Source organism: Lissotriton helveticus, chromosome 3_1, assembly GCF_964261635.1.
Source record: "Lissotriton helveticus chromosome 3_1, aLisHel1.1, whole genome shotgun sequence".
NCBI lineage: Eukaryota > Metazoa > Chordata > Amphibia > Caudata > Salamandridae > Lissotriton > Lissotriton helveticus.
This window is the reverse complement of record NC_136061.1, coordinates 1,352,793,059-1,352,818,643: the sequence shown is the minus strand read 5'-3', so window position 1 is coordinate 1,352,818,643 and position 25,585 is coordinate 1,352,793,059.

The following is a 25,585-nucleotide window of genomic DNA, read 5'->3' as shown; positions in this document are numbered from 1 at the left end:
AAGTTTTACTTGTAAGTGGGGTTGGAAACGCTTTTCAGGCTCAATACTGGGCTCAAAAGATGCAGCCCTGATGTCTCTCATGATAGCAGGTGGTTAAGTAGAAATTCGCTGCTCGGCTGAGCCTGCAGGAGCAAACGTATGCTAAAAATGTTCGTAGAATGAGATTTTCAGTGAAGAGCAGCCAGGCACATTTTAGCAAGTTTTACTTGTAAGTGGGGTTGGAAACGCTTTTCAGGCTCAATACTGGGCTCAAAAGATGTTGCCCTGATGTCTCTTATGATAGCAGGTGGTTAAGTAGAAATTCGCTGCTCAGCTGATCCAGCATGAGCAAACATATGCGAAAAATGTACGTAGAATGAGCTTTTTCAGTGAAGAGCAGCCAGGCACATTTGAGCAAGTTTTACTTGTAAGTGGGGTTGGAAACGATTTTCAGGCTCAGTACTGGGCTCAAAAGATGCAGCCCTGATGTCTCTCATGATAGCAGGTGGTTAAGTAGAAATTCGCTGCTCGGCTGAACCAGCAGGAGCAAACGTATGCGAAAAAATGTTTGTAGAATGAGTTTTTCAGTGAAGAGCAGCCTGGCACATTTTAGCAAGTTTTACTTGTAAGTGGGGTTGGAAACGCTTTTCAGGCTCAATACTGGGCTCAAAAGATGCAGCCCTGATGTCTCTCATGATAGCAGGTGGTTAAGTAGAAATTCGCTGCTCGGCTGAACCAGCAGGAGCAAACGTATGCGAAAAAATGTTCGTAGAATGAGTTTTTCAGTGAAGAGCAGCCTGGCACATTTTAGCAAGTTTTACTTGTAAGTGGGGTTGGAAACGCTTTTCAGGCTCAATACTGGGCTCAAAAGATGCAGCCCTGATGTCTCTCATGATAGCAGGTGGTTAAGTAGAAATTCGCTGCTCGGCTGAGCCTGCAGGAGCAAACGTATGCTAAAAATGTTCGTAGAATGAGATTTTCAGTGAAGAGCAGCCAGGCACATTTTAGCAAGTTTTACTTGTAAGTGGGGTTGGAAACGCTTTTCAGGCTCAATACTGGGCTCAAAAGATGTAGCCCTGATGTCTCTTATGATAGCAGGTGGTTAAGTAGAAATTCGCTGCTCAGCTGATCCAGCATGAGCAAACATATGCGAAAAATGTACGTAGAATGAGCTTTTTCAGTGAAGAGCAGCCAGGCACATTTTAGCAAGTTTTACTTGTAAGTGGGGTTGGAAACGATTTTCAGGCTCAGTACTGGGCTCAAAAGATGCAGCCCTGATGTCTCTCATGATAGCAGGTGGTTAAGTAGAAATTCGCTGCTCGGCTGACCCTGCAGGATCAAACGTATGCTAAAAATGTTTGTAGAATGAGATTTTCAGTGAAGAGCAGCCAGGCACATTTTAGCAAGTTTTACTTGTAAGTGGGATAGGAAACGCTTTTCAGGCTCAGTACTGGGCTCAAAACATGCAGCCCTGATGTCTCCCATGATAGCAGGTGGTTAAGTAGAAATTCGCTGCTCGGCTGAACCAGCAGGAGCAAACGTATGCGAAAAAATGTTCGTAGAATGATTTTTTCAGTGAAGAGCAGCCAGGTACATTTTAGCAAGTTTTACTTGTAAGTGGGGTTGGAAACGCTTTTCAGGCTCAATACTGGGCTCAAAAGATGCAGCCCTGATGTCTCTCATGATAGCAGGTGGTTAAGTAGAAATTCGCTGCTCGGCTGACCCTGCAGGAGCAAATGTATGCTAAAAATGTTCGTAGAATGAGATTTTCAGTTAAGAGCAGCCAGGCACATTTTAGCAAGTTTTACTTGTAAGTGGGGTTGGAAACGCTTTTCAGGCTCAATACTGGGCTCAAAAGATGCAGCCATGATGTCTCTCATGATAGCAGGTGGTTAAGTAGAAATTCGCTGCTCGGCTGATTCAGCAGGAGCAAACATGTGCGAAAAATGTACGTAGAATGAGCTTTTCAGTGAAGAGCAGCCAGGCACATTTTAGCAAGTTTTACTTGTAAGTGGGGTTGGAAACGCTTTTCAGGCTCAGTACTGGGCTCAAAACATGCAGTCCTGATGTCTCTCATGATAGGAGGTGGTAAAGTAGAAATTCGCTGCTCGGCTGACCCTGCAGGAGCAAATGTATGCTAAAAATGTTCGTAGAATGAGATTTTCAGTGAAGAGCAGCCAGGCACATTTTAGCAAGTTTTACTTGTAAGTGGGGTTGGAAACGCTTTTCAGGCTCAGTACTGGGCTCAAAACATGCAGCCCTGATGTCTCTCATGATAGCAGGTGGTTAAGTAGAAATTCGCTGCTCGGCTGACCCTGCAGGATCAAACGTATGCTAAAAATGTTCGTAGAATGAGATTTTCAGTGAAGAGCAGCCAGGCACATTTTAGCAAGTTTTACTTGTAAGTGGGGTAGGAAACGCTTTTCAGGCTCAGTACTGGGCTCAAAAGATGCAGCCCTGATGTCTCTCATGATAGCAGGTGGTTAAGTAGAAATTCGCTGCTCGGCTGACCCTGCAGGAGCAAACATATGCGAAAAATGTTCGTAGAATGAGCTTTTCAGTGAAGAGCAGCGAGGCACATTTTAACAAGTTTTACTTGTACGTGGGGTTGGAAACCCTTTTCAGGCTCAGTACTGGGCTCAAAACATGCAGCCCTGATGTCTCCCATGATAGCAGGTGGTTAAGTAGAAATTCGCTGCTCGGCTGAACCAGCAGGAGCAAACGTATGCGAAAAAATGTTCGTAGAATGATTTTTTCAGTGAAGAGCAGCCAGGCACATTTTAGCAAGTTTTACTTGTAAGTGGGGTTGGAAACGCTTTTCAGGCTCAGTACTGGGCTCAAAAGATGCAGCTCTGATGTCTCTCATGATAGCAGGTGGTTAAGTAGAAATTCGCTGCTCGGCTGACCCTGCAGGATCAAACGTATGCTAAAAATGTTCGTAGAATGAGATTTTCAGTGAAGAGCAGCCAGGCACATTTTAGCAAGTTTTACTTGTAAGTGGGGTAGGAAACGCTTTTCAGGCTCAGTACTGGGCTCAAAAGATGCAGCCCTGATATCTCTCATGATAGCAGGTGGTTAAGTAGAAATTCGCTGCTCGGCTGACCCTGCAGGAGCAAACATATGCTAAAAATGTACGTAGAATGAGATTTTCAGTGAAGAGCAGCCAGGCACATTTTAGCAAGTTTTACTTGTAAGTGGGGTTGGAAACGCTTTTCAGGCTCAATACTGGGCTCAAAAGATGCAGTGATGTCTCTCATGATAGGAGGTGGTTAAGTAGAAATTCGCTGCTCGGCTGATCCAGCAGGAGCAAACATATGCGAAAAATGTTCGTAGAATGAGCTTTTCAGTGAAGAGCAGCCAGGCACATTTTAACAAGTTTTACTTGTACGTGGGGTTGGAAACCCTTTTCAGGCTCAGTACTGGGCTCAAAACATGCAGCCCTGATGTCTCCCATGATAGCAGGTGGTTAAGTAGAAATTCGCTGCTCGGCTGAACCAGCAGGAGCAAACGTATGCGAAAAAATGTTCGCAGAATGATTTTTTCAGTGAAGAGCAGCCAGGCACATTTTAGCAAGTTTTACTTGTAAGTGGGGTTGGAAACGCTTTTCAGGCTCAGTACTGGGCTCAAAGATGCAGCCCTGATGTCTCTCATGATAGCAGGTGGTTAAGTAGAAATTCGCTGCTCGGCTGACCCGGCAGGAACAAACGTATGCCAAAAATGTACGTAGAATGAGATTTTCAGTGAAGAGCAGCCAGGCACATTTTAGCAAGTTTTACTTGTAAGTAGGGATGGAAACGCTTTTTAGGCTCATTACTGGGCTCAAAAGATGCAGCCCTGATGTCTCTCATGATAGCAGGTGGTTAAGTAGAAATTCGCTGCTCGGCTGACCCGGCAGGAACAAACGTATGCCAAAAATGTACGTAGAATGAGATTTTCAGTGAATAGCAGCCAGGCACATTTTAGCAAGTTTTACTTGTAAGTGGGGATGGAAACGCTTTTTAGGCTCAGTACTGGGCTCAAAAGATGCACCCCTGATGTCTCTCATGATAGCAGGTGGTTAAGTAGAAATTCGCTGCTCGGCTGACCCTGCAGGAGCAAACGTATGCTAAAAATGTTCGTAGAATGAGATTTTCAGTGAAGAGCAGCCTGGCACATTTTAGCAAGTTTTACTTGTAAGTGGGGTTGGAAACGCTTTTCAGGCTCAATACTGGGCTCAAAAGATGCAGCCCTGATGTATCTCATGATAGCAGGTGGTTAAGTAGAAATTCGCTGCTCGGCTGATCCAGCAGGAGCAAACATATGCGAAAAATGTACGTAGAATGAGCTTTTCAGTGAAGAGCAGCCAGGCACATTTTAGCAAGTTTTACTTGTAAGTGGGGTTGGAAACGCTTTTCAGGCTCAGTACTGGGCTCAAAACATGCAGTCCTGATGTCTCTCATGATAGGAGGTGGTAAAGTAGAAATTCGCTGCTCGGCTGACCCTGCAGGAGCAAATGTATGCTAAAAATGTTCGTAGAATGAGATTTTCAGTGAAGAGCAGCCAGGCACATTTTAGCAAGTTTTACTTGTAAGTAGGGTTGGAAACGCTTTTCAGGCTCAGTACTGGGCTCAAAACATGCAGCCCTGATGTCTCCCATGATAGCAGGTGGTTAAGTAGAAATTTGCTGCTCGGCTGAACCAGCAGGAGCAAACGTATGCGAAAAAATGTTTGTAGAATGAGTTTTTCAGTGAAGAGCAGCCTGGCACATTTTAGCAAGTTTTACTTGTAAGTGGGGTTGGAAACGCTTTTCAGGCTCAATACTGGGCTCAAAAGATGCAGCCCTGATGTCTCTCATGATAGCAGGTGGTTAAGTAGAAATTCGCTGCTCGGCTGAGCCTGCAGGAGCAAACGTATGCTAAAAATGTTCGTAGAATGAGATTTTCAGTGAAGAGCAGCCAGGCACATTTTAGCAAGTTTTACTTGTAAGTGGGGTTGGAAACGCTTTTCAGGCTCAATACTGGGCTCAAAAGATGTAGCCCTGATGTCTCTTATGATAGCAGGTGGTTAAGTAGAAATTCGCTGCTCAGCTGATCCAGCATGAGCAAACATATGCGAAAAATGTACGTAGAATGAGCTTTTTCAGTGAAGAGCAGCCAGGCACATTTTAGCAAGTTTTACTTGTAAGTGGGGTTGGAAACGATTTTCAGGCTCAGTACTGGGCTCAAAAGATGCAGCCCTGATGTCTCTCATGATAGCAGGTGGTTAAGTAGAAATTCGCTGCTCGGCTGACCCTGCAGGATCAAACATATGCGAAAAATGTTCGTAGAATGAGCTTTTCAGTGAAGAGCAGCCAGGCACATTTTAACAAGTTTTACTTGTACGTGGGGTTGGAAACCCTTTTCAGGCTCAGTACTGGGCTCAAAACATGCAGCCCTGATGTCTCCCATGATAGCAGATGGTTAAGTAGAAATTCGCTGCTCGGCTGAACCAGCAGGAGCAAACGTATGCGAAAAAATGTTCGTCGAATTATTTTTTCAGTGAAGAGCAGCCAGGCACATTTTAGCAAGTTTTACTTGTAAGTGGGGTTGGAAACACTTTTCAGGCTCAGTACTGGGCTCAAAGATGCAGCCCTGATGTCTCTCATGATAGCAGGTGGTTAAGTAGAAATTCGCTGCTCGGCTGACCCGGCAGGAACAAACGTATGCCAAAAATGTACGTAGAATGAGATTTTCAGTGAAGAGCAGCCAGGCACATTTTAGCAAGTTTTACTTGTAAGTGGGGATGGAAACGCTTTTTAGGCTCAGTACTGGGCTCAAAAGATGCAGCCCTGATGTCTCTCATGATAGCAGGTGGTTAAGTAGAAATTCGCTGCTCGGCTGACCCGGCAGGAACAAACGTATGCCAAAAATGTACGTAGAATGAGATTTTCAGTGAATAGCAGCCAGGCACATTTTAGCAAGTTTTACTTGTAAGTGGGGATGGAAACGCTTTTTAGGCTCAGTACTGGGCTCAAAAGATGCAGCCCTGATGTCTCTCATGATAGCAGGTGGTTAAGTAGAAATTCGCTGCTCGGCTGACCCTGCAGGAGCAAACGTATGCTAAAAATGTACGTAGAATGAGATTTTCAGTGAAGAGCAGCCTGGCACATTTTAGCAAGTTTTACTTGTAAGTGGGGTTGGAAACGCTTTTCAGGCTCAATACTGGGCTCAAAAGATGCAGCCCTGATGTCTCTCATGATAGCAGGTGGTTAAGTAGAAATTCGCTGCTCGGCTGATCCAGCAGGAGCAAACATATGCGAAAAATGTACGTAGAATGAGCTTTTCAGTGAAGAGCAGCCAGGCACATTTTAGCAAGTTTTACTTGTAAGTGGGGTTGGAAACGCTTTTCAGGCTCAGTACTGGGCTCAAAACATGCAGTCCTGATGTCTCTCATGATAGGAGGTGGTAAAGTAGAAATTCGCTGCTCGGCTGACCCTGCAGGAGCAAATGTATGCTAAAAATGTTCGTAGAATGAGATTTTCAGTGAAGAGCAGCCAGGCACATTTTAGCAAGTTTTACTTGTAAGTAGGGTTGGAAACGCTTTTCAGGCTCAGTACTGGGCTCAAAACATGCAGCCCTGATGTCTCCCATGATAGCAGGTGGTTAAGTAGAAATTCGCTGCTCGGCTGAACCAGCAGGAGCAAACGTATGCGAAAAAATGTTCGTAGAATGAGTTTTTCAGTGAAGAGCAGCCTGGCACATTTTAGCAAGTTTTACTTGTAAGTGGGGTTGGAAACGCTTTTCAGGCTCAATACTGGGCTCAAAAGATGCAGCCCTGATGTCTCTCATGATAGCAGGTGGTTAAGTAGAAATTCGCTGCTCGGCTGAGCCTGCAGGAGCAAACGTATGCTAAAAATTTTCGTAGAATGAGATTTTCAGTGAAGAGCAGCCAGGCACATTTTAGCAAGTTTTACTTGTAAGTGGGGTTGGAAACGCTTTTCAGGCTCAATACTGGGCTCAAAAGATGTAGCCCTGATGTCTCTTATGATAGCAGGTGGTTAAGTAGAAATTCGCTGCTCAGCTGATCCAGCATGAGCAAACATATGCGAAAAATGTACGTAGAATGAGCTTTTTCAGTGAAGAGCAGCCAGGCACATTTTAGCAAGTTTTACTTGTAAGTGGGGTAGGAAACGCTTTTCAGGCTCAGTACTGGGCTCAAAAGATGCAGCCCTGATGTCTCTCATGATAGCAGGTGGTTAAGTAGAAATTCGCTGCTCGGCTGACCCTGCAGGAGCAAACATATGCGAAAAATGTTCGTAGAATGAGCTTTTCAGTGAAGAGCAGCGAGGCACATTTTAACAAGTTTTACTTGTATGTGGGGTTGGAAACCCTTTTCAGGCTCAGTACTGGGCTCAAAACATGCAGCCCTGATGTCTCCCATGATAGCAGGTGGTTAAGTAGAAATTCGCTGCTCGGCTGAACCAGCAGGAGCAAACGTATGCGAAAAAATGTTCGTAGAATGATTTTTTCAGTGAAGAGCAGCCAGGCACATTTTAGCAAGTTTTACTTGTAAGTGGGGTTGGAAACGCTTTTCAGGCTCAGTACTGGGCTCAAAAGATGCAGCTCTGATGTCTCTCATGATAGCAGGTGGTTAAGTAGAAATTCGCTGCTCGGCTGACCCTGCAGGATCAAACGTATGCTAAAAATGTTCGTAGAATGAGATTTTCAGTGAAGAGCAGCCAGGCACATTTTAGCAAGTTTTACTTGTAAGTGGGGTAGGAAACGCTTTTCAGGCTCAGTACTGGGCTCAAAAGATGCAGCCCTGATATCTCTCATGATAGCAGGTGGTTAAGTAGAAATTCGCTGCTCGGCTGACCCTGCAGGAGCAAACATATGCTAAAAATGTACGTAGAATGAGATTTTCAGTGAAGAGCAGCCAGGCACATTTTAGCAAGTTTTACTTGTAAGTGGGGTTGGAAACGCTTTTCAGGCTCAATACTGGGCTCAAAAGATGCAGTGATGTCTCTCATGATAGGAGGTGGTTAAGTAGAAATTCGCTGCTCGGCTGATCCAGCAGGAACAAACATATGCGAAAAATGTTCGTAGAATGAGCTTTTCAGTGAAGAGCAGCCAGGCACATTTTAACAAGTTTTACTTGTACGTGGGGTTGGAAACCCTTTTCAGGCTCAGTACTGGGCTCAAAACATGCAGCCCTGATGTCTCCCATGATAGCAGGTGGTTAAGTAGAAATTCGCTGCTCGGCTGAACCAGCAGGAGCAAACGTATGCGAAAAAATGTTCGTAGAATGTTTTTTTCAGTGAAGAGCAGCCAGGCACATTTTAGCAAGTTTTACTTGTAAGTGGGGTTGGAAACGCTTTTCAGGCTCAGTACTGGGCTCAAAGATGCAGCCCTGATGTCTCTCATGATAGCAGGTGGTTAAGTAGAAATTCGCTGCTCGGCTGACCCGGCAGGAACAAACGTATGCCAAAAATGTACGTAGAATGAGATTTTCAGTGAATAGCAGCCAGGCACATTTTAGCAAGTTTTACTTGTAAGTGGGGATGGAAACGCTTTTTAGGCTCAGTACTGGGCTCAAAAGATGCAGCCCTGATGTCTCTCATGATAGCAGGTGGTTAAGTAGAAATTCGCTGCTCGGCTGACCCTGCAGGAGCAAACGTATGCTAAAAATGTTCGTAGAATGAGATTTTCAGTGAAGAGCAGCCTGGCACATTTTAGCAAGTTTTACTTGTAAGTGGGGTTGGAAACGCTTTTCAGGCTCAATATTGGGCTCAAAAGATGCAGCCCTGATGTATCTCATGATAGCAGGTGGTTAAGTAGAAATTCGCTGCTCGGCTGATCCAGCAGGAGCAAACACATGCGAAAAATGTACGTAGAATGAGCTTTTCAGTGAAGAGCAGCCAGGCACATTTTAGCAAGTTTTACTTGTAAGTGGGGTTGGAAACGCTTTTCAGGCTCAGTACTGGGCTCAAAACATGCAGTCCTGATGTCTCTCATGATAGGAGGTGGTTAAGTAGAAATTCGCTGCTCGGCTGAACCAGCAGGAGCAAACGTATGCGAAAAAATGTTCGTAGAATGAGTTTTTCAGTGAAGAGCAGCCTGGCACATTTTAGCAAGTTTTACTTGTAAGTGGGGTTGGAAACGCTTTTCAGGCTCAATACTGGGCTCAAAAGATGCAGCCCTGATGTCTCTCATGATAGCAGGTGGTTAAGTAGAAATTCGCTGCTCGGCTGAGCCTGCAGGAGCAAACGTATGCTAAAAATGTTCGTAGAATGAGATTTTCAGTGAAGAGCAGCCAGGCACATTTTAGCAAGTTTTACTTGTAAGTGGGGTTGGAAACGCTTTTCAGGCTCAATACTGGGCTCAAAAGATGTTGCCCTGATGTCTCTTATGATAGCAGGTGGTTAAGTAGAAATTCGCTGCTCAGCTGATCCAGCATGAGCAAACATATGCGAAAAATGTACGTAGAATGAGCTTTTTCAGTGAAGAGCAGCCAGGCACATTTGAGCAAGTTTTACTTGTAAGTGGGGTTGGAAACGATTTTCAGGCTCAGTACTGGGCTCAAAAGATGCAGCCCTGATGTCTCTCATGATAGCAGGTGGTTAAGTAGAAATTCGCTGCTCGGCTGAACCAGCAGGAGCAAACGTATGCGAAAAAATGTTTGTAGAATGAGTTTTTCAGTGAAGAGCAGCCTGGCACATTTTAGCAAGTTTTACTTGTAAGTGGGGTTGGAAACGCTTTTCAGGCTCAATACTGGGCTCAAAAGATGCAGCCCTGATGTCTCTCATGATAGCAGGTGGTTAAGTAGAAATTCGCTGCTCGGCTGAGCCTGCAGGAGCAAACGTATGCTAAAAATGTTCGTAGAATGAGATTTTCAGTGAAGAGCAGCCAGGCACATTTTAGCAAGTTTTACTTGTAAGTGGGGTTGGAAACGCTTTTCAGGCTCAATACTGGGCTCAAAAGATGTAGCCCTGATGTCTCTTATGATAGCAGGTGGTTAAGTAGAAATTCGCTGCTCAGCTGATCCAGCATGAGCAAACATATGCGAAAAATGTACGTAGAATGAGCTTTTTCAGTGAAGAGCAGCCAGGCACATTTTAGCAAGTTTTACTTGTAAGTGGGGTTGGAAACGATTTTCAGGCTCAGTACTGGGCTCAAAAGATGCAGCCCTGATGTCTCTCATGATAGCAGGTGGTTAAGTAGAAATTCGCTGCTCGGCTGACCCTGCAGGATCAAACATATGCGAAAAATGTTCGTAGAATGAGCTTTTCAGTGAAGAGCAGCCAGGCACATTTTAACAAGTTTTACTTGTACGTGGGGTTGGAAACCCTTTTCAGGCTCAGTACTGGGCTCAAAACATGCAGCCCTGATGTCTCCCATGATAGCAGATGGTTAAGTAGAAATTCGCTGCTCGGCTGAACCAGCAGGAGCAAACGTATGCGAAAAAATGTTCGTAGAATGAGTTTTTCAGTGAAGAGCAGCCTGGCACATTTTAGCAAGTTTTACTTGTAAGTGGGGTTGGAAACGCTTTTCAGGCTCAGTACTGGGCTCAAAGATGCAGCCCTGATGTCTCTCATGATAGCAGGTGGTTAAGTAGAAATTCGCTGCTCGGCTGACCCGGCAGGAACAAACGTATGCCAAAAATGTACGTAGAATGAGATTTTCAGTGAAGAGCAGCCAGGCACATTTTAGCAAGTTTTACTTGTAAGTGGGGATGGAAACGCTTTTTAGGCTCAGTACTGGGCTCAAAAGATGCAGCCCTGATGTCTCTCATGATAGCAGGTGGTTAAGTAGAAATTCGCTGCTCGGCTGACCCGGCAGGAACAAACGTATGCCAAAAATGTACGTAGAATGAGATTTTCAGTGAATAGCAGCCAGGCACATTTTAGCAAGTTTCACTTGTAAGTGGGGATGGAAACGCTTTTTAGGCTCAGTACTGGGCTCAAAAGATGCAGCCCTGATGTCTCTCATGATAGCAGGTGGTTAAGTAGAAATTCGCTGCTCGGCTGACCCTGCAGGAGAAAACGTATGCTAAAAATGTACGTAGAATGAGCTTTTCAGTGAAGAGCAGCCAGGCACATTTTAGCAAGTTTTACTTGTAAGTGGGGTTGGAAACGCTTTTCAGGCTCAGTACTGGGCTCAAAACATGCAGTCCTGATGTCTCTCATGATAGGAGGTGGTAAAGTAGAAATTCGCTGCTCGGCTGACCCTGCAGGAGCAAATGTATGCTAAAAATGTTCGTAGAATGAGATTTTCAGTGAAGAGCAGCCAGGCACATTTTAGCAAGTTTTACTTGTAAGTAGGGTTGGAAATGCTTTTCAGGCTCAGTACTGGGCTCAAAACATGCAGCCCTGATGTCTCCCATGATAGCAGGTGGTTAAGTAGAAATTCGCTGCTCGGCTGAACCAGCAGGAGCAAACGTATGCGAAAAAATGTTCGTAGAATGAGTTTTTCAGTGAAGAGCAGCCTGGCACATTTTAGCAAGTTTTACTTGTAAGTGGGGTTGGAAACGCTTTTCAGGCTCAATACTGGGCTCAAAAGATGCAGCCCTGATGTCTCTCATGATAGCAGGTGGTTAAGTAGAAATTCGCTGCTCGGCTGAGCCTGCAGGAGCAAACGTATGCTAAAAATTTTCGTAGAATGAGATTTTCAGTGAAGAGCAGCCAGGCACATTTTACTAAGTTTTACTTGTAAGTGGGGTTGGAAACGCTTTTCAGGCTCAATACTGGGCTCAAAAGATGTAGCCCTGATGTCTCTTATGATAGCAGGTGGTTAAGTAGAAATTCGCTGCTCAGCTGATCCAGCATGAGCAAACATATGCGAAAAATGTACGTAGAATGAGCTTTTTCAGTGAAGAGCAGCCAGGCACATTTTAGCAAGTTTTACTTGTAAGTGGGGTAGGAAACGCTTTTCAGGCTCAGTACTGGGCTCAAAAGATGCAGCCCTGATGTCTCTCATGATAGCAGGTGGTTAAGTAGAAATTCGCTGCTCGGCTGACCCTGCAGGAGCAAACATATGCGAAAAATGTTCGTAGAATGAGCTTTTCAGTGAAGAGCAGCGAGGCACATTTTAACAAGTTTTACTTGTATGTGGGGTTGGAAACCCTTTTCAGGCTCAGTACTGGGCTCAAAACATGCAGCCCTGATGTCTCCCATGATAGCAGGTGGTTAAGTAGAAATTCGCTGCTCGGCTGAACCAGCAGGAGCAAACGTATGCGAAAAAATGTTCGTAGAATGATTTTTTCAGTGAAGAGCAGCCAGGCACATTTTAGCAAGTTTTACTTGTAAGTGGGGTTGGAAACGCTTTTCAGGCTCAGTACTGGGCTCAAAAGATGCAGCTCTGATGTCTCTCATGATAGCAGGTGGTTAAGTAGAAATTCGCTGCTCGGCTGACCCTGCAGGATCAAACGTATGCTAAAAATGTTCGTAGAATGAGATTTTCAGTGAAGAGCAGCCAGGCACATTTTAGCAAGTTTTACTTGTAAGTGGGGTAGGAAACGCTTTTCAGGCTCAGTACTGGGCTCAAAAGATGCAGCCCTGATATCTCTCATGATAGCAGGTGGTTAAGTAGAAATTCGCTGCTCGGCTGACCCTGCAGGAGCAAACATATGCTAAAAATGTACGTAGAATGAGATTTTCAGTGAAGAGCAGCCAGGCACATTTTAGCAAGTTTTACTTGTAAGTGGGGTTGGAAACGCTTTTCAGGCTCAATACTGGGCTCAAAAGATGCAGTGATGTCTCTCATGATAGGAGGTGGTTAAGTAGAAATTCGCTGCTCGGCTGATCCAGCAGGAGCAAACATATGCGAAAAATGTTCGTAGAATGAGCTTTTCAGTGAAGAGCAGCCAGGCACATTTTAACAAGTTTTACTTGTACGTGGGGTTGGAAACCCTTTTCAGGCTCAGTACTGGGCTCAAAACATGCAGCCCTGATGTCTCCCATGATAGCAGGTGGTTAAGTAGAAATTCGCTGCTCGGCTGAACCAGCAGGAGCAAACGTATGCGAAAAAATGTTCGTAGAATGATTTTTTCAGTGAAGAGCAGCCAGGCACATTTTAGCAAGTTTTACTTGTAAGTGGGGTTGGAAACGCTTTTCAGGCTCAGTACTGGGCTCAAAGATGCAGCCCTGATGTCTCTCATGATAGCAGGTGGTTAAGTAGAAATTCGCTGCTCGGCTGACCCGGCAGGAACAAACGTATGCCAAAAATGTACGTAGAATGAGATTTTCAGTGAAGAGCAGCCAGGCACATTTTAGCAAGTTTTACTTGTAAGTAGGGATGGAAACGCTTTTCAGGCTCATTACTGGGCTCAAAAGATGCAGCCCTGATATCTCTCATGATAGCAGGTGGTTAAGTAGAAATTCGCTGCTCGGCTGACCCGGCAGGAACAAACGTATGCCAAAAATGTACGTAGAATGAGATTTTCAGTGAATAGCAGCCAGGCACATTTTAGCAAGTTTTACTTGTAAGTGGGGATGGAAACGCTTTTTAGGCTCAGTACTGGGCTCAAAAGATGCAGCCCTGATGTCTCTCATGATAGCAGGTGGTTAAGTAGAAATTCGCTGCTCGGCTGACCCTGCAGGAGCAAACGTATGCTAAAAATGTTCGTAGAATGAGATTTTCAGTGAAGAGCAGCCTGGCACATTTTAGCAAGTTTTACTTGTAAGTGGGGTTGGAAACGCTTTTCAGGCTCAGTACTGGGCTCAAAACATGCAGTCCTGATGTCTCTCATGATAGGAGGTGGTAAAGTAGAAATTCGCTGCTCGGCTGACCCTGCAGGAGCAAATGTATGCTAAAAATGTTCGTAGAATGAGATTTTCAGTGAAGAGCAGCCAGGCACATTTTAGCAAGTTTTACTTGTAAGTAGGGTTGGAAACGCTTTTCAGGCTCAGTACTGGGCTCAAAACATGCAGCCCTGATGTCTCCCATGATAGCAGGTGGTTAAGTAGAAATTCGCTGCTCGGCTGAACCAGCAGGAGCAAACGTATGCGAAAAAATGTTCGTAGAATGAGTTTTTCAGTGAAGAGCAGCCTGGCACATTTTAGCAAGTTTTACTTGTAAGCGGGGTTGGAAACGCTTTTCAGGCTCAATACTGGGCTCAAAAGATGCAGCCCTGATGTCTCTCATGATAGCAGGTGGTTAAGTAGAAATTCGCTGCTTGGCTGAGCCTGCAGGAGCAAACGTATGCTAAAAATGTTCGTAGAATGAGATTTTCAGTGAAGAGCAGCCAGGCACATTTTAGCAAGTTTTACTTGTAAGTGGGGTTGGAAACGCTTTTCAGGCTCAATACTGGGCTCAAAAGATGTAGCCCTGATGTCTCTTATGATAGCAGGTGGTTAAGTAGAAATTCGCTGCTCAGCTGATCCAGCATGAGCAAACATATGCGAAAAATGTACGTAGAATGAGCTTTTTCAGTGAAGAGCAGCCAGGCACATTTTAGCAAGTTTTACTTGTAAGTGGGGTTGGAAACGATTTTCAGGCTCAGTACTGGGCTCAAAAGATGCAGCCCTGATGTCTCTCATGATAGCAGGTGGTTAAGTAGAAATTCGCTGCTCGGCTGACCCTGCAGGATCAAACGTATGCTAAAAATGTTTGTAGAATGAGATTTTCAGTGAAGAGCAGCCAGGCACATTTTAGCAAGTTTTACTTGTAAGTGGGGTAGGAAACGCTTTTCAGGCTCAGTACTGGGCTCAAAACATGCAGCCCTGATGTCTCCCATGATAGCAGGTGGTTAAGTAGAAATTCGCTGCTCGGCTGAACCAGCAGGAGCAAACGTATGCGAAAAAATGTTCGTAGAATGATTTTTTCAGTGAAGAGCAGCCAGGTACATTTTAGCAAGTTTTACTTGTAAGTGGGGTTGGAAACGCTTTTCAGGCTCAGTACTGGGCTCAAAGATGCAGCCCTGATGTCTCTCATGATAGCAGGTGGTTAAGTAGAAATTCGCTGCTCGGCTGACCCGGCAGGAACAAACGTATGCCAAAAATGTACGTAGAATGAGATTTTCAGTGAATAGAAGCCAGGCACATTTTAGCAAGTTTTACTTGTAAGTGGGGATGGAAACGCTTTTTAGGCTCAGTACTGGGATCAAAAGATGCAGCCCTGATGTCTCTCATGATAGCAGGTGGTTAAGTAGAAATTCGCTGCTCGGCTGACCCGGCAGGAACAAACGTATGCCAAAAATGTACGTAGAATGAGATTTTCAGAGAATAGCAACCAGGCACATTTTAGCAAGTTTTACTTGTAAGTGGGGATGGAAACGCTTTTTAGGCTCAGTACTGGGCTCAAAAGATGCAGCCCTGATGTCTCTCATGATAGCAGGTGGTTAAGTAGAAATTCGCTGCTCGGCTGACCCTGCAGGAGCAAACGTATGCTAAAAATGTTCGTAGAATGAGATTTTCAGTGAAGAGCAGCCTGGCACATTTTAGCAAGTTTTACTTGTAAGTGGGGTTGGAAACGCTTTTCAGGCTCAATACTGGGCTCAAAAGATGCAGCCATGATGTCTCTCATGATAGCAGGTGGTTAAGTAGAAATTCGCTGCTCGGCTGACCCTGCAGGAGCAAACGTATGCTAAAAATGTTCGTAGAATGAGATTTTCAGTGAAGAGCAGCCAGGCACATTTTAGCAAGTTTTACTTGTAAGTGGGGTTGGAAACGCTTTTCAGGCTCAATACTGGGCTCAAAAGATGCAGCCCTGATGTCTCTCATGATAGCAGGTGGTTAAGTAGAAATTCGCTGCTCGGCTGATCCAGCAGGAGCAAACATATGCGAAAAATGTACGTAGAATGAGCTTTTCAGTGAAGAGCAGCCAGGCACATTTTAGCAAGTTTTACTTGTAAGTGGGGTTGGAAACGCTTTTCAGGCTCAGTACTGGGCTCAAAACATGCAGTCCTGATGTCTCTCATGATAGGAGGTGGTAAAGTAGAAATTCGCTGCTCGGCTAACCCTGCAGGAGCATATGTATGCTAAAAATGTTCGTAGAATGAGATTTTCAGTGAAGAGCAGCCAGGCACATTTTAGCAAGTTTTACTTGTAAGTGGGGTTGGAAACGCTTTTCAGGCTCAATACTGGGCTCAAAAGATGTAGCCCTGATGTCTCTTATGATAGCAGGTGGTTAAGTAGAAATTCGCTGCTCAGCTGATCCAGCATGAGCAAACATATGTGAAAAATGTACGTAGAATGAGCTTTTTCAGTGAAGAGCAGCCAGGCACATTTTAGCAAGTTTTACTTGTAAGTGGGGTTGGAAACGATTTTCAGGCTCAGTACTGGGCTCAAAAGATGCAGCCCTGATGTCTCTCATGATAGCAGGTGGTTAAGTAGAAATTCGCTGCTCGGCTGACCCTGCAGGATCAAACATATGCGAAAAATGTTCGTAGAATGAGCTTTTCAGTGAAGAGCAGCCAGGCACATTTTAACAAGTTTTACTTGTACGTGGGGTTGGAAACCCTATTCAGGCTCAGTACTGGGCTCAAAACATGCAGCCCTGATGTCTCCCATGATAGCAGATGGTTAAGTAGAAATTCGCTGCTCGGCTGAACCAGCAGGAGCAAACGTATGCGAAAAAATGTTCGTAGAATTATTTTTTCAGTGAAGAGCAGCCAGGCACATTTTAGCAAGTTTTACTTGTAAGTGGGGTTGGAAACACTTTTCAGGCTCAGTACTGGGCTCAAAGATGCAGCCCTGATGTCTCTCATGATAGCAGGTGGTTAAGTAGAAATTCGCTGCTCGGCTGACCCGGCAGGAACAAACGTATGCCAAAAATGTACGTAGAATGAGATTTTCAGTGAAGAGCAGCCAGGCACATTTTAGCAAGTTTTACTTGTAAGTGGGGATGGAAACGCTTTTTAGGCTCAGTACTGGGCTCAAAAGATGCAGCCCTGATGTCTCTCATGATAGCAGGTGGTTAAGTAGAAATTCGCTGCTCGGCTGACCCGGCAGGAACAAACGTATGCCAAAAATGTACGTAGAATGAGATTTTCAGTGAATAGCAGCCAGGCACATTTTAGCAAGTTTTACTTGTAAGTGGGGATGGAAACGCTTTTTAGGCTCAGTACTGGGCTCAAAAGATGCAGCCCTGATGTCTCTCATGATAGCAGGTGGTTAAGTAGAAATTCGCTGCTCGGCTGACCCTGCAGGAGCAAACGTATGCTAAAAATGTACGTAGAATGAGATTTTCAGTGAAGAGCAGCCTGGCACATTTTAGCAAGTTTTACTTGTAAGTGGGGTTGGAAACGCTTTTCAGGCTCAATACTGGGCTCAAAAGATGCAGCCCTGATGTCTCTCATGATAGCAGGTGGTTAAGTAGAAATTCGCTGCTCGGCTGATCCAGCAGGAGCAAACATATGCGAAAAATGTACGTAGAATGAGCTTTTCAGTGAAGAGCAGCCAGGCACATTTTAGCAAGTTTTACTTGTAAGTGGGGTTGGAAACGCTTTTCAGGCTCAGTACTGGGCTCAAAACATGCAGTCCTGATGTCTCTCATGATAGGAGGTGGTAAAGTAGAAATTCGCTGCTCGGCTGACCCTGCAGGAGCAAATGTATGCTAAAAATGTTCGTAGAATGAGATTTTCAGTGAAGAGCAGCCAGGCACATTTTAGCAAGTTTTACTTGTAAGTAGGGTTGGAAACGCTTTTCAGGCTCAGTACTGGGCTCAAAACATGCAGCCCTGATGTCTCCCATGATAGCAGGTGGTTAAGTAGAAATTCGCTGCTCGGCTGAACCAGCAGGAGCAAACGTATGCGAAAAAATGTTCGTAGAATGAGTTTTTCAGTGAAGAGCAGCCTGGCACATTTTAGCAAGTTTTACTTGTAAGTGGGGTTGGAAACGCATTTCAGGCTCAATACTGGGCTCAAAAGATGCAGCCCTGATGTCTCTCATGATAGCAGGTGGTTAAGTAGAAATTCGCTGCTCGGTTGAGCCTGCAGGAGCAAACGTATGCTAAAAATTTTCGTAGAATGAGATTTTCAGTGAAGAGCAGCCAGGCACATTTTAGCAAGTTTTACTTGTAAGTGGGGTTGGAAACGCTTTTCAGGCTCAATACTGGGCTCAAAAGATGTAGCCCTGATGTCTCTTATGATAGCAGGTGGTTAAGTAGAAATTCGCTGCTCAGCTGATCCAGCATGAGCAAACATATGCGAAAAATGTACGTAGAATGAGCTTTTTCAGTGAAGAGCAGCCAGGCACATTTTAGCAAGTTTTACTTGTAAGTGGGGTAGGAAACGCTTTTCAGGCTCAGTACTGGGCTCAAAAGATGCAGCCCTGATGTCTCTCATGATAGCAGGTGGTTAAGTAGAAATTCGCTGCTCGGCTGACCCTGCAGGAGCAAACATATGCGAAAAATGTTCGTAGAATGAGCTTTTCAGTGAAGAGCAGCGAGGCACATTTTAACAAGTTTTACTTGTATGTGGGGTTGGAAACCCTTTTCAGGCTCAGTACTGGGCTCAAAACATGCAGCCCTGATGTCTCCCATGATAGCAGATGGTTAAGTAGAAATTCGCTGCTCGGCTGAACCAGCAGGAGCAAACGTATGCGAAAAAATGTTCGTAGAATGATTTTTTCAGTGAAGAGCAGCCAGGCACATTTTAGCAAGTTTTACTTGTAAGTGGGGTTGGAAACGCTTTTCAGGCTCAGTACTGGGCTCAAAAGATGCAGCTCTGATGTCTCTCATGATAGCAGGTGGTTAAGTAGAAATTCGCTGCTCGGCTGACCCTGCAGGATCAAACGTATGCTAAAAATGTTCGTAGAATGAGATTTTCAGTGAAGAGCAGCCAGGCACATTTTAGCAAGTTTTACTTGTAAGTGGGGTAGGAAACGCTTTTCAGGCTCAGTACTGGGCTCAAAAGATGCAGCCCTGATATCTCTCATGATAGCAGGTGGTTAAGTAGAAATTCGCTGCTCGGCTGACCCTGCAGGAGCAAACATATGCTAAAAATGTTCGTAGAATGAGATTTTCAGTGAAGAGCAGCCAGGCACATTTTAGCAAGTTTTACTTGTAAGTGGGGTTGGAAACGCTTTTCAGGCTCAATACTGGGCTCAAAAGATGCAGTGATGTCTCTCATGATAGGAGGTGGTTAAGTAGAAATTCGCTGCTCGGCTGATCCAGCAGGAGCAAACATATGCGAAAAATGTTCGTAGAATGAGCTTTTCAGTGAAGAGCAGCCAGGCACATTTTAACAAGTTTTACTTGTACGTGGGGTTGGAAACCCTTTTCAGGCTCAGTACTGGGCTCAAAACATGCAGCCCTGATGTCTCCCATGATAGCAGGTGGTTAAGTAGAAATTCGCTGCTCGGCTGAACCAGCAGGAGCAAACGTATGCGAAAAAATGTTCGTAGAATGATTTTTTCAGTGAAGAGCAGCCAGGCACATTTTAGCAAGTTTTACTTGTAAGTGGGGTTGGAAACGCTTTTCAGGCTCAGTACTGGGCTCAAAGATGCAGCCCTGATGTCTCTCATGATAGCAGGTGGTTAAGTAGAAATTCGCTGCTCGGCTGACCCGGCAGGAACAAACGTATGCCAAAAATGTACGTAGAATGAGATTTTCAGTGAGGAGCAGCCAGGCACATTTTAGCAAGTTTTACTTGTAAGTAGGGATGGAAACGCTTTTTAGGCTCATTACTGGGCTCAAAAGATGCAGCCCTGATATCTCTCATGATAGCAGGTGGTTAAGTAGAAATTCGCTGCTCGGCTGACCCGGCAGGAACAAACGTATGCCAAAAATGTACGTAGAATGAGATTTTCAGTGAATAGCAGCCAGGCACATTTTAGCAAGTTTTACTTGTAAGTGGGGATGGAAACGCTTTTTAGGCTCAGTACTGGGCTCAAAAGATGCAGCCCTGATGTCTCTCATGATAGCAGGTGGTTAAGTAGAAATTCGCTGCTCGGCTGACCCTGCAGGAGCAAACGTATGCTAAAAATGTTCGTAGAATGAGATTTTCAGTGAAGAGCAGCCTGGCACATTTTAGCAAGTTTTACTTGTAAGTGGGGTTGGAAACGCTTTTCAGGCTCAATACTGGGCTCAAAAGATGCAGCCCTGATGTCTCTCATGATAGGAGGTGGTAAAGTAGAAATTCGCTGCTCGGCTGACCCTGCAGGAGCAAATGTATGCTAAAAATGTTCGTAGAATGAGATTTTCAGTGAAGAGCAGCCAGGCACATTTTAGCAAGTTTTACTTGTAAGTAGGGTTGGAAACGGTTTTCAGGCTCAGTACTGGGCTCAAAACATGCAGCCCTGATGTCTCCCATGATAGCAGGTGGTTAAGTAGAAATTCGCTGCTCGGCTGAACCAGCAGGAGCAAACGTATGCGAAAAAATGTTCGTAGAATGAGTTTTTCAGTGAAGAGCAGCCTGGCACATTTTAGCAAGTTTTACTTGTAAGTGGGGTTGGAAACGCTTTTCAGGCTCAATACTGGGCTCAAAAGATGCAGCCCTGATGTCTCTCATGATAGCAGGTGGTTAAGTAGAAATTCGCTGCTCGGCTGAGCCTGCAGGAGCAAACGTATGCTAAAAATGTTCGTAGAATGAGATTTTCAGTGAAGAGCAGCCAGGCACATTTTAGCAAGTTTTACATGTAAGTGGGGTTGGAAACGCTTTTCAGGCTCAATACTGGGCTCAAAAGATGTTGCCCTGATGTCTCTTATGATAGCAGGTGGTTAAGTAGAAATTCGCTGCTCAGCTGATCCAGCATGAGCAAACATATGCGAAAAATGTACGTAGAATGAGCTTTTTCAGTGAAGAGCAGCCAGGCACATTTGAGCAAGTTTTACTTGTAAGTGGGGTTGGAAACGATTTTCAGGCTCAGTACTGGGCTCAAAAGATGCAGCCCTGATGTCTCTCATGATAGCAGGTGGTTAAGTAGAAATTCGCTGCTCGGCTGAACCAGCAGGAGCAAACGTATGCGAAAAAATGTTTGTAGAATGAGTTTTTCAGTGAAGAGCAGCCTGGCACATTTTAGCAAGTTTTACTTGTAAGTGGGGTTGGAAACGCTTTTCAGGCTCAATACTGGGCTCAAAAGATGCAGCCCTGATGTCTCTCATGATAGCAGGTGGTTAAGTAGAAATTCGCTGCTCGGCTGAGCCTGCAGGAGCAAACGTATGCTAAAAATGTTCGTAGAATGAGATTTTCAGTGAAGAGCAGCCAGGCACATTTTAGCAAGTTTTACTTGTAAGTGGGGTTGGAAACGCTTTTCAGGCTCAATACTGGGCTCAAAAGATGTAGCCCTGATGTCTCTTATGATAGCAGGTGGTTAAGTAGAAATTCGCTGCTCAGCTGATCCAGCATGAGCAAACATATGCGAAAAATGTACGTAGAATGAGCTTTTTCAGTGAAGAGCAGCCAGGCACATTTTAGCAAGTTTTACTTGTAAGTGGGGTTGGAAACGATTTTCAGGCTCAGTACTGGGCTCAAAAGATGCAGCCCTGATGTCTCTCATGATAGCAGGTGGTTAAGTAGAAATTCGCTGCTCGGCTGACCCTGCAGGATCAAACATATGCGAAAAATGTTCGTAGAATGAGCTTTTCAGTGAAGAGCAGCCAGGCACATTTTAACAAGTTTTACTTGTACGTGGGGTTGGAAACCCTTTTCAGGCTCAGTACTGGGCTCAAAACATGCAGCCCTGATGTCTCCCATGATAGCAGATGGTTAAGTAGAAATTCGCTGCTCGGCTGAACCAGCAGGAGCAAACGTATGCGAAAAAATTTTCGTAGAATTATTTTTTCAGTGAAGAGCAGCCAGGCACATTTTAGCAAGTTTTACTTGTAAGTGGGGTTGGAAACGCTTTTCAGGCTCAGTACTGGGCTCAAAAGATGCAGCCCTGATGTCTCTCATGATAGCAGGTGGTTAAGTAGAAATTCGCTGCTCGGCTGACCCTGCAGGAGCAAACGTATGCTAAAAATGTTCGTAGAATGAGCTTTTCAGTGAAGAGCAGCGAGGCACATTTTAACAAGTTTTACTTGTATGTGGGGTTGGAAACCCTTTTCAGGCTCAGTACTGGGCTCAAAAGATGCAGCCCTGATGTCTCTCATGATAGCAGGTGGTTAAGTAGAAATTCGCTGCTCGGCTGACCCGGCAGGAACAAACGTATGCCAAAAATGTACGTAGAATGAGATTTTCAGTGAAGAGCAGCCAGGCACATTTTAGCAAGTTTTACTTGTAAGTGGGGTTGGAAACGCTTTTCAGGCTCAGTACTGGGCTCAAAACATGCAGTCCTGATGTCTCTCATGATAGGAGGTGGTAAAGTAGAAATTCGCTGCTCGGCTGACCCTGCAGGAGCAAATGTATGCTAAAAATGTTCGTAGAATGAGATTTTCAGTGAAGAGCAGCCAGGCACATTTTAGCAAGTTTTACTTGTAAGTGGGGTTGGAAACGCTTTTCAGGCTCAGTACTGGGCTCAAAGATGCAGCCCTGATGTCTCTCATGATAGCAGGTGGTTAAGTAGAAATTCGCTGCTCGGCTGACCCGGCAGGAACAAACGTATGCCAAAAATGTACGTAGAATGAGATTTTCAGTGAAGAGCAGCCAGGCACATTTTAGCAAGTTTTACTTGTAAGTGGGGATGGAAACGCTTTTTAGGCTCAGTACTGGGCTCAAAAGATGCAGCCCTGATGTCTCTCATGATAGCAGGTGGTTAAGTAGAAATTCGCTGCTCGGCTGACCCGGCAGGAACAAACGTATGCCAAAAATGTACGTAGAATGAGATTTTCAGTGAATAGCAGCCAGGCACATTTTAGCAAGTTTCACTTGTAAGTGGGGATGGAAACGCTTTTTAGGCTCAGTACTGGGCTCAAAAGATGCAGCCCTGATGTCTCTCATGATAGCAGGTGGTTAAGTAGAAATTCGCTGCTCGGCTGACCCTGCAGGAGCAAACGTATGCTAAAAATGTACGTAGAATGAGCTTTTCAGTGAAGAGCAGCCAGGCACATTTTAGCAAGTTTTACTTGTAAGTGGGGTTGGAAACGCTTTTCAGGCTCAGTACTGGGCTCAAAACATGCAGTCCTGATGTCTCTCATGATAGGAGGTGGTAAAGTAGAAATTCGCTGCTCGGCTGACCCTGCAGGAGCAAATGTATGCTAAAAATGTTCGTAGAATGAGATTTTCAGTGAAGAGCAGCCAGGCACATTTTAGCAAGTTTTACTTGTAAGTAGGGTTGGAAATGCTTTTCAGGCTCAGTACTGGGCTCAAAACATGCAGCCCTGATGTCTCCCATGATAGCAGGTGGTTAAGTAGAAATTCGCTGCTCGGCTGAACCAGCAGGAGCAAACGTATGCGAAAAAATGTTCGTAGAATGAGTTTTTCAGTGAAGAGCAGCCTGGCACATTTTAGCAAGTTTTACTTGTAAGTGGGGTTGGAAACGCTTTTCAGGCTCAATACTGGGCTCAAAAGATGCAGCCCTGATGTCTCTCATGATAGCAGGTGGTTAAGTAGAAATTCGCTGCTCGGCTGAGCCTGCAGGAGCAAACGTATGCTAAAAATTTTCGTAGAATGAGATTTTCAGTGAAGAGCAGCCAGGCACATTTTAGCAAGTTTTACTTGTAAGTGGGGTTGGAAACGCTTTTCAGGCTCAATACTGGGCTCAAAAGATGTAGCCCTGATGTCTCTTATGATAGCAGGTGGTTAAGTAGAAATTCGCTGCTCAGCTGATCCAGCATGAGCAAACATATGCGAAAAATGTACGTAGAATGAGCTTTTTCAGTGAAGAGCAGCCAGGCACATTTTAGCAAGTTTTACTTGTAAGTGGGGTAGGAAACGCTTTTCAGGCTCAGTACTGGGCTCAAAAGATGCAGCCCTGATGTCTCTCATGATAGCAGGTGGTTAAGTAGAAATTCGCTGCTCGGCTGACCCTGCAGGAGCAAACATATGCGAAAAATGTTCGTAGAATGAGCTTTTCAGTGAAGAGCAGCGAGGCACATTTTAACAAGTTTTACTTGTATGTGGGGTTGGAAACCCTTTTCAGGCTCAGTACTGGGCTCAAAACATGCAGCCCTGATGTCTCCCATGATAGCAGGTGGTTAAGTAGAAATTCGCTGCTCGGCTGAACCAGCAGGAGCAAACGTATGCGAAAAAATGTTCGTAGAATGATTTTTTCAGTGAAGAGCAGCCAGGCACATTTTAGCAAGTTTTACTTGTAAGTGGGGTTGGAAACGCTTTTCAGGCTCAGTACTGGGCTCAAAAGATGCAGCTCTGATGTCTCTCATGATAGCAGGTGGTTAAGTAGAAATTCGCTGCTCGGCTGACCCTGCAGGATCAAACGTATGCTAAAAATGTTCGTAGAATCAGATTTTCAGTGAAGAGCAGCCAGGCACATTTTAGCAAGTTTTACTTGTAAGTGGGGTAGGAAACGCTTTTCAGGCTCAGTACTGGGCTCAAAAGATGCAGCCCTGATATCTCTCATGATAGCAGGTGGTTAAGTAGAAATTCACTGCTCGGCTGACCCTGCAGGAGCAAACATATGCTAAAAATGTACGTAGAATGAGATTTTCAGTGAAGAGCAGCCAGGCACATTTTAGCAAGTTTTACTTGTAAGTGGGGTTGGAAACGCTTTTCAGGCTCAATACTGGGCTCAAAAGATGCAGTGATGTCTCTCATGATAGGAGGTGGTTAAGTAGAAATTCGCTGCTCGGCTGATCCAGCAGGAGCAAACATATGCGAAAAATGTTCGTAGAATGAGCTTTTCAGTGAAGAGCAGCCAGGCACATTTTAACAAGTTTTACTTGTACGTGGGGTTGGAAACCCTTTTCAGGCTCAGTACTGGGCTCAAAACATGCAGCCCTGATGTCTCCCATGATAGCAGGTGGTTAAGTAGAAATTCGCTGCTCGGCTGAACCAGCAGGAGCAAACGTATGCGAAAAAATGTTCGTAGAATGATTTTTTCAGTGAAGAGCAGCCAGGCACATTTTAGCAAGTTTTACTTGTAAGTGGGGTTGGAAACGCTTTTCAGGCTCAGTACTGGGCTCAAAGATGCAGCCCTGATGTCTCTCATGATAGCAGGTGGTTAAGTAGAAATTCGCTGCTCGGCTGACCCGGCAGGAACAAACGTATGCCAAAAATGTACGTAGAATGAGATTTTCAGTGAAGAGCAGCCAGGCACATTTTAGCAAGTTTTACTTGTAAGTAGGGATGGAAACGCTTTTTAGGCTCATTACTGGGCTCAAAAGATGCAGCCCTGATATCTCTCATGATAGCAGGTGGTTAAGTAGAAATTCGCTGCTCGGCTGACCCGGCAGGAACAAACGTATGCCAAAAATGTACGTAGAATGAGATTTTCAGTGAATAGCAGCCAGGCACATTTTAGCAAGTTTTACTTGTAAGTGGGGATGGAAACGCTTTTTAGGCTCAGTACTGGGCTCAAAAGATGCAGCCCTGATGTCTCTCATGATAGCAGGTGGTTAAGTAGAAATTCGCTGCTCGGCTGACCCTGCAGGAGCAAACGTATGCTAAAAATGTTCGTAGAATGAGATTTTCAGTGAAGAGCAGCCTGGCACATTTTAGCAAGTTTTACTTGTAAGTGGGGTTGGAAACGCTTTTCAGGCTCAATATTGGGCTCAAAAGATGCAGCCCTGATGTATCTCATGATAGCAGGTGGTTAAGTAGAAATTCGCTGCTCGGCTGATCCAGCAGGAGCAAACATATGCGAAAAATGTACGTA